At 44.7% G+C, this 8,950-nt stretch overlaps 2 non-coding genes across 2 annotated transcripts in view; both read left to right on the top strand.

Annotated features, from left to right (window-relative positions):
- Positions 1-4,909: 4,909 nt before the first annotated feature.
- Positions 4,910-6,832, top strand: LOC126927428 (small subunit ribosomal RNA). The gene has a single exon (XR_007715478.1). It is a non-coding gene; the product is annotated as a small subunit ribosomal RNA (ribosomal RNA).
- A 2,095-nt stretch (positions 6,833-8,927) lies between these two features.
- Positions 8,928-8,950, top strand: part of LOC126927425 (5.8S ribosomal RNA) — a 155-nt gene continuing 132 nt past the window's right edge. The window contains exon 1 of the ribosomal RNA XR_007715475.1: positions 8,928-8,950. This exon is cut by the window's right edge and continues 132 nt beyond it. This is a non-coding gene — a ribosomal RNA (5.8S ribosomal RNA).

The following is an 8,950-nucleotide window of genomic DNA, read 5'->3' on the forward strand; positions in this document are numbered from 1 at the left end:
GGAATATATTTGCATAAATGGACGTATCTCGACGTTTTACGTCGGGATTAAGCGTTTATTTGGTCGCTGGAACGTTTTCTAGAAACGGAACTATGCGACGGGACGTTGGGACTTTGAAGAAGTTCGGCCGGTGCGAAAAGACCGAAAAGGTTTTTTCGAGTTATCTCGCTTAAAAGTGTTACAAGGTAGGAATATTTTTGCATAAATGGACGTATCTCGACGTTTTGCGTCGGGATTAAGCGTTTATTTGGTCGGTGGAACGTTTTCTAGAAACGGAACTATGCGACGGGACGTTGGGACTTTGAAGAAGTTCGGCCGGTGCGAAAAGACCGAAAAGGTTTTTTCGAGTTATCTCGCTTAAAAGTGTTACAAGGTAGGAATATTTTTGCATAAATGGACGTATCTCGACGTTTTACGTCGGGATTAAGCGTTTATTTGGTCGCTGGAACGTTTTCTAGAAACGGAACTATGCGACGGGACGTTGGGACTTTGAAGAAGTTCGGCCGGTGCGAAAAGACCGAAAAGGTTTTTTCGAGTTATCTCGCTTAAAAGTGTTACAAGGTAGGAATATTTTTGCATAAATGGACGTATCTCGACGTTTTACGTCGGGATTAAGCGTTTATTTGGTCGGTGGAACGTTTTCTAGAAACGGAACTATGCGACGGGACGTTGGGACTTTGAAGAAGTTCGGCCGGTGCGAAAAGACCGAAAAGGTTTTTTCGAGTTATCTCGCTTAAAAGTGTTACAAGGTAGGAATATATTTGCATAAATGGACGTATCTCGACGTTTTACGTCGGGATTAAGCGTTTATTTGGTCGCTGGAACGTTTTCTAGAAACGGAACTATGCGACGGGACGTTGGGACTTTGAAGAAGTTCGGCCGGTGCGAAAAGACCGAAAAGGTTTTTTCGAGTTATCTCGCTTAAAAGTGTTACAAGGTAGGAATATTTTTGCATAAATGGACGTATCTCGACGTTTTACGTCGGGATTAAGCGTTTATTTGGTCGGTGGAACGTTTTCTAGAAACGGAACTATGCGACGGGACGTTGGGACTTTGAAGAAGTTCGGCCGGTGCGAAAAGACCGAAAAGGTTTTTTCGAGTTATCTCGCTTAAAAGTGTTACAAGGTAGGAATATATTTGCATAAATGGACGTATCTCGACGTTTTACGTCGGGATTAAGCGTTTATTTGGTCGCTGGAACGTTTTCTAGAAACGGAACTATGCGACGGGACGTTGGGACTTTGAAGAAGTTCGGCCGGTGCGAAAAGACCGAAAAGGTTTTTTCGAGTTATCTCGCTTAAAAGTGTTACAAGGTAGGAATATTTTTGCATAAATGGACGTATCTCGACGTTTTACGTCGGGATTAAGCGTTTATTTGGTCGCTGGAACGTTTTCTAGAAACGGAACTATGCGACGGGACGTTGGGACTTTGATGAAGTTCGGCCGGTGCGAAAAGACCGAAAAGGTTTTTTCGAGTTATCTCGCTTAAAAGTGTTACAAGGTAGGAATATTTTTGCATAAATGGACGTATCTCGACGTTTTACGTCGGGATTAAGCGTTTATGTCGTCCCCAAGACCTTCTACAAAGTTTCGATTTTTTCGTTGGGACTTTGAAAAATTTCCGTATCGAACACGTTTTTTCGAGTTATCTCGCTTAAAAGTGTTACAAGGTAGGAATATTTTTGCATAAATGGACGTATCTCGACGTTTTACGTCGGGATTAAGCGTTTATTTGGTCGGTGGAACGTTTTCTAGAAACGGAACTATGCGACGGGACGTTGGGACTTTGAAGAAGTTCGGCCGGTGCGAAAAGACCGAAAAGGTTTTTTCGAGTTATCTCGCTTAAAAGTGTTACAAGGTAGGAATATATTTGCATAAATGGACGTATCTCGACGTTTTACGTCGGGATTAAGCGTTTATTTGGTCGCTGGAACGTTTTCTAGAAACGGAACTATGCGACGGGACGTTGGGACTTTGAAGAAGTTCGGCCGGTGCGAAAAGACCGAAAAGGTTTTTTCGAGTTATCTCGCTTAAAAGTGTTACAAGGTAGGAATATTTTTGCATAAATCGACGTATCTCGACGTTTTACGTCGGGATTAAGCGTTTATGTCGTCCCCAAGACCTTCTACAAAGTTTCGATTTTTTCGTTGGGACTTTGAAAAATTTCCGTATCGAACACGTTTTTTCGAGTTATCTCGCTTAAAAGTGTTACAAGGTAGGAATATTTTTGCACAAATGGACGTATCTCGACGTTTTACGTCGGGATTAAGCGTTTATTTGGTCGGTGGAACGTTTTCTAGAAACGGAACTATGCGACGGGACGTTGGGACTTTGAAGAAGTTCGGCCGGTGCGAAAGGACCGAAAAGGTTTTTTCGAGTTATCTCGCTTAAAAGTGTTACAAGGTAGGAATATTTTTGCATAAATGGACGTATCTCGACGTTTTACGTCGGGATTAAGCGTTTATTTGGTCGCTGGAACGTTTTCTAGAAACGGAACTATGCGACGGGACGTTGGGACTTTGAAGAAGTTCGGCCGGTGCGAAAAGACCGAAAAGGTTTTTTCGAGTTATCTCGCTTAAAAGTGTTACAAGGTAGGAATATTTTTGCATAAATGGACGTATCTCGACGTTTTACGTCGGGATTAAGCGTTTATTTGGTCGGTGGAACGTTTTCTAGAAACGGAACTATGCGACGGGACGTTGGGACTTTGAAGAAGTTCGGCCGGTGCGAAAAGACCGAAAAGGTTTTTTCGAGTTATCTCGCTTAAAAGTGTTACAAGGTAGGAATATATTTGCATAAATGGACGTATCTCGACGTTTTACGTCGGGATTAAGCGTTTATGTCGTCCCCAAGACCTTCTACAAAGTTTCGATTTTTTCGTTGGGACTTTGAAAAATTTCCGTATCGAACACGTTTTTTCGAGTTATCTCGCTTAAAAGTGTTACAAGGTAGGAATATTTTTGCACAAATGGACGTATCTCGACGTTTTACGTCGGGATTAAGCGTTTATTTGGTCGGTGGAACGTTTTCTAGAAACGGAACTATGCGACGGGACGTTGGGACTTTGAAGAAGTTCGGCCGGTGCGAAAGGACCGAAAAGGTTTTTTCGAGTTATCTCGCTTAAAAGTGTTACAAGGTAGGAATATTTTTGCATAAATGGACGTATCTCGACGTTTTACGTCGGGATTAAGCGTTTATTTGGTCGCTGGAACGTTTTCTAGAAACGGAACTATGCGACGGGACGTTGGGACTTTGAAGAAGTTCGGCCGGTGCGAAAAGACCGAAAAGGTTTTTTCGAGTTATCTCGCTTAAAAGTGTTACAAGGTAGGAATATTTTTGCATAAATCGACGTATCTCGACGTTTTACGTCGGGATTAAGCGTTTATGTCGTCCCCAAGACCTTCTACAAAGTTTCGATTTTTTCGTTGGGACTTTGAAAAATTTCCGTATCGAACACGTTTTTTCGAGTTATCTCGCTTAAAAGTGTTACAAGGTAGGAATATTTTTGCACAAATGGACGTATCTCGACGTTTTACGTCGGGATTAAGCGTTTATTTGGTCGCTGGAACGTTTTCTAGAAACGGAACTATGCGACGGGACGTTGGGACTTTGAAGAAGTTCGGCCGGTGCGAAAAGTCCGAAATGGTTATTTCGAGTTATTTCGTTAAAAAGCGTTATAAGGTATAATTTTTTTGACAGGGATCGTTATATCTCTATTAAATACAATCGGATTAAACATTTTTGTCGAATTTTTTGAAAAATTAGCTTCCGTCGGACTGATACGACTGGGATATTTTTGCAATTTTTTCGTTAATTAATGTTACAAGGTATATATCTTTTTACATATTTCGTGTTATTTTAACGTGTTTTAATCGATTATAAAGTTATTTTTCGTCCATAGTCGATAAAACTGTATGTTTACTGATGCAATTTTTCGGTGAAAAAAAAAATTAATTTTTTGGTAAAAATGCATTTATAATATGTTAATAATGCTTGTGGTAAAATATTTCGATGGTTGGATATCGCCTTTATATAGTAGTTATTGAACGTGCGAGCGACTAAGTTCCAGCGTCCCTTCCGAACGGTACGTTGCTACGGAGGTTTTGCACCATAAGCGCGCGGCCGCTAGCCCGACCGGCGCCGGCCTTCCGGCCGGCCCCTTGGTATCTATAAGAGAAGCGTCGAGCCGGACGGTTCGGTCGGAACAGCGCTGGGCGCGTGGCTATTCTACGGCCTCGGTTGAGAATTCAGTCACCGCTCCTCGAGTCTTAGTGTATTTTACGCTATTTCTCGACTGTTCCTCCGTTCTCGTACTGGTTTTTTCTCTACACTGCTGCGCCGCGGGTCGAAGTCTAGGACGTAATGACCGTTAACGTGGCAAGCTTCCCCTTAGTCGGGAAGCTGGTGACCTGTGTGCACGTATTTGACAAAAGTTGGATGCGTGTGTGCTTGTACTTACGGAGTAGCCATTCTTGCAGAGACCATCGGTTGTAAGCTATTTGTAGCTGCACGATGGTCCTTTTGGCGTTCTGTAGAGTGCGTTATCTTCTGGTAACGCGTCTCTACAGAGGTGTTGAAGCTTATAAAAGAATATTCTTACGGTATGTCCAGCATGCGTATACGTGCTTTACCGCTAAGTTATATTCTACGAGAGAAGTTGGAGGAGAAAAGTTACAAACAGAAATAATTCTGTGAAGTATGAATCTTTGTATCGATATATGATGGTGAGAGAGGAGGAGAATTAAAGTGGCTGAGTGACGTTGTTACTGAACCATGGAACGTTGCTCTCTAAGTCATATTACATATATATATAAAATGAAAAGTCTCGTCGTACGGTGCTTACGTCCCACCTACGACACAGAGAGAACTTTTAAACGAAAATGCTGGTTTTTGGGAATATATTATAAGATCCCTGGTTGATCCTGCCAGTAGTCATATGCTTGTCTCAAAGATTAAGCCATGCATGTCTCAGTACATGCCGCATTAAGGTGAAACCGCGAATGGCTCATTAAATCAGTTATGGTTTCTTAGATCATACCTACATTTACTTGGATAACTGTGGTAATTCTAGAGCTAATACATGCAAACAGATTCCGACCAGAGATGGTAGGAATGCTTTTATTAGATCAAAACCAATCGGTGGCGGATGGCTCGTCTGTCCGTCCATCGTTTGTTTTGGTGACTCTGAATAACTTTGTGCTGATCGCATGGTCATCTAGCACCGGCGACGCATCTTTCAAATGTCTGCCTTATCAACTGTCGATGGTAGGTTCTGCGCCTACCATGGTTGTAACGGGTAACGGGGAATCAGGGTTCGATTCCGGAGAGGGAGCCTGAGAAACAGCTACCACATCCAAGGAAGGCAGCAGGCGCGCAAATTACCCACTCCCGGCACGGGGAGGTAGTGACGAAAAATAACGATACGGGACTCATCCGAGGCCCCGTAATCGGAATGAGTACACTTTAAATCCTTTAACGAGGACCAATTGGAGGGCAAGTCTGGTGCCAGCAGCCGCGGTAATTCCAGCTCCAATAGCGTATATTAAAGTTGTTGCGGTTAAAAAGCTCGTAGTTGAATCTGTGTGTCACAGTGTCGGTTCACCGCTCGCGGTGTTTAACTGGCATTATGTGGTACGTCCTATCGGTGGGCTTAGCTCCTCGCGGGCGGTCCAACTAATATCCCATCGCGGTGCTCTTCACTGAGTGTCGAGGTGGGCCGATACGTTTACTTTGAACAAATTAGAGTGCTTAAAGCAGGCTACCTTCGCCTGAATACTGTGTGCATGGAATAATGGAATAGGACCTCGGTTCTATTTTGTTGGTTTTCGGAGCCCCGAGGTAATGATTAATAGGGACAGATGGGGGCATTCGTATTGCGACGTTAGAGGTGAAATTCTTGGATCGTCGCAAGACGGACAGAAGCGAAAGCATTTGCCAAAAATGTTTTCATTAATCAAGAACGAAAGTTAGAGGTTCGAAGGCGATCAGATACCGCCCTAGTTCTAACCATAAACGATGCCAGCCAGCGATCCGCCGAAGTTCCTCCGATGACTCGGCGGGCAGCTTCCGGGAAACCAAAGCTTTTGGGTTCCGGGGGAAGTATGGTTGCAAAGCTGAAACTTAAAGGAATTGACGGAAGGGCACCACCAGGAGTGGAGCCTGCGGCTTAATTTGACTCAACACGGGAAACCTCACCAGGCCCGGACACCGGAAGGATTGACAGATTGATAGCTCTTTCTTGATTCGGTGGGTGGTGGTGCATGGCCGTTCTTAGTTGGTGGAGCGATTTGTCTGGTTAATTCCGATAACGAACGAGACTCTAGCCTGCTAAATAGACGTAACTTATGGTATCTCGAAGGCCCCCGGCTTCGGTCGGTGGGTTTTTACTACCAACGTACAAACAAATCTTCTTAGAGGAACAGGCGGCTTCTAGCCGCACGAGATTGAGCAATAACAGGTCTGTGATGCCCTTAGATGTTCTGGGCCGCACGCGCGCTACACTGAAGGAATCAGCGTGTTTTCCCTGGCCGAAAGGCCCGGGTAACCCGCTGAACCTCCTTCGTGCTAGGGATTGGGGCTTGCAATTATTCCCCATGAACGAGGAATTCCCAGTAAGCGCGAGTCATAAGCTCGCGTTGATTACGTCCCTGCCCTTTGTACACACCGCCCGTCGCTACTACCGATTGAATGATTTAGTGAGGTCTTCGGACTGGTGCGCGGCCAATGTGATAAGCATTGCCGATGTTACCGGGAAGATGACCAAACTTGATCATTTAGAGGAAGTAAAAGTCGTAACAAGGTTTCCGTAGGTGAACCTGCGGAAGGATCATTAACGATATAACACAAAAACTTAAAGAATTTGACTTGAACACTTGAAAAATACGAAACTGTATAAGTCGGTAAGGAGCCGTACTCCTCCTATATCGACGAACCAAAGTATATACGACGTATCAACAAGCTATATACTTTAACAAAGAACAGTTAAATTCGCCCGGAGCGTGGCTTACTCCGTTGGCAAAATGATGAAAAGACATAAGGAGGAGACGACCCTCCAGCTACGAAACTATATGAAGAGAAGGTGGCACTCTCTCTCGATCATCGGGATGAAGAGATACATATATATATATATATATATATATACATACATAAACGAATTCGAGGCGCCTGCGTGAGGTCGTACACAGAAAGACCCGCCGTCTGCGAATATTATGATTTTATAATAAAACTATAAATGGGAACTTGAGCTTTCGAAAATTAAACTTTGACACGAATATCGAACGAAAAATTACGAATGGAAACCACCCGTAAAGAGAAATGAGATCGAGGCGCTTGCGTGAGGCCGTATACAGAAAGACCCGCCGCCACGATCTCGTATTTTTTTTTTTTGCGTCGTGGAGACCGTACAAACGAATAACAAAATCTCTAAAGTGCCTCGTGTCGGAGAGATCATGCTCGCCTATTCTCTTCTATGTTTCGTGGTCTGTGTTGCGTTTGCTCTCCTCCTAGCAACGGGACATCGAAGACTCCTCTTTGGGATCGAACGAAGCGACTAAAACGAGTCGACGAGAGCGAAAGTACGAGTAGCGAGTCGCGCATGTAGAAAGGATACCGACATATCTTCGAAGGTTCTCTTCGAAGATCCATGGATACCTTATGCGCGTCGACCTCTCGTCTCTTTCACCGCTCTCGGTCGTTCTCGAAACGTGCTTCCTACCCATAGGGCGTGTGTTCTTCGTATGTCGTTTTGTTCGAAATAACGAAACCACTTGTAACATACTCGTGGATCGGGTAACCTAGAACGAAAACGCATTGCGTGGATGTTGGCCCGCTATGATAATGATAATGATGATGATGACGATGACTATGATGACGATGCGTAGCAACGATTCGTAACTAGTCTAGCCGAAGTTGGTTCAGAGGGGACCGCAGGCTGTCTACCCTCGATGTCGTGAGTCGGACACCCGTGCCGTCGCTAGAGTTTTTTCAAAGCTCGGCTTCTGGATATTGGGAAGAAAGACCGCTCGAGGACGACGGCTGCGCGTGCGTCCCATCGAATTTTTTTTTTTTTTATACCACCTGAACGACTAAAGTTTCGTCTAGTTCGTCGCATATAACCCGTTCAGAGGGGACCGCAGGCTGTCTATCCTCGTTGTCGTGAGTCGGACACCCGTGCCGTCGCTGAAGTTTTTTCAAAGCTCGGCTTCTGGATATTGGGAAGAAAGACCGCGCGAGGTAGATGGATGCGAGTCCCATCGAATTTTTTTATTTTTTAAAAAAACAATCACCTGAACGGAGATGTGTTCTCTTTCGTCGATTTTTCACGCTTTGAGTCGTCGCGATCGCCATCCGTTCGGAGGAGATCGCCGACTTCGAAGCCTCGATGTCGTGAGTCGGACACCCGTGCCGTCGCTAGAGTTTTTTCAAAGCTCGGCTTCTGGATATTGGGAGGAAAGACCGCTCGAGGCCGAGGGTCGCGCGAGTCCCATCGAATCTTTACATCACCCGAACGATGGAGGCGCACGCTCTTTTTCTTGAATAATTGGACGAGAGGAATGCATATCGTATTATATATACACACACACACATATATATATATATGGGCTAGCCACCGTGCGTATTTCTTCGCGAGATCGTGTGCTGCACAGAGGATTCAGAATCGGGTGTTATATCCCCGTCGTTTCCTGACGAACGGAGCTTCGATCTCGATGGTTGTTATATATCATAATGTACTTTTCGCCCGGCCGGCGGACGCGCGTATCTTCGCGCGTTCGTCGGATTTCATTTTCGAACGTTTTCGTGTCGTCGATCTTCCGGCGACTTCTGCGCGTCCGATTCCCGTTGGTCGGTCGTGTCGGATCTCGGCTTCGCTCGAACCGAGTATTAAGAGTACATGGAGTACAAGAGTTTTAAAAAATATATGAAAAGATTACCCTGAACGGTGGATCACTTG

Source organism: Bombus affinis, unplaced genomic scaffold (assembly GCF_024516045.1).
Source record: "Bombus affinis isolate iyBomAffi1 unplaced genomic scaffold, iyBomAffi1.2 ctg00000110.1, whole genome shotgun sequence".
Taxonomy (NCBI): Eukaryota; Metazoa; Arthropoda; class Insecta; order Hymenoptera; family Apidae; genus Bombus; species Bombus affinis.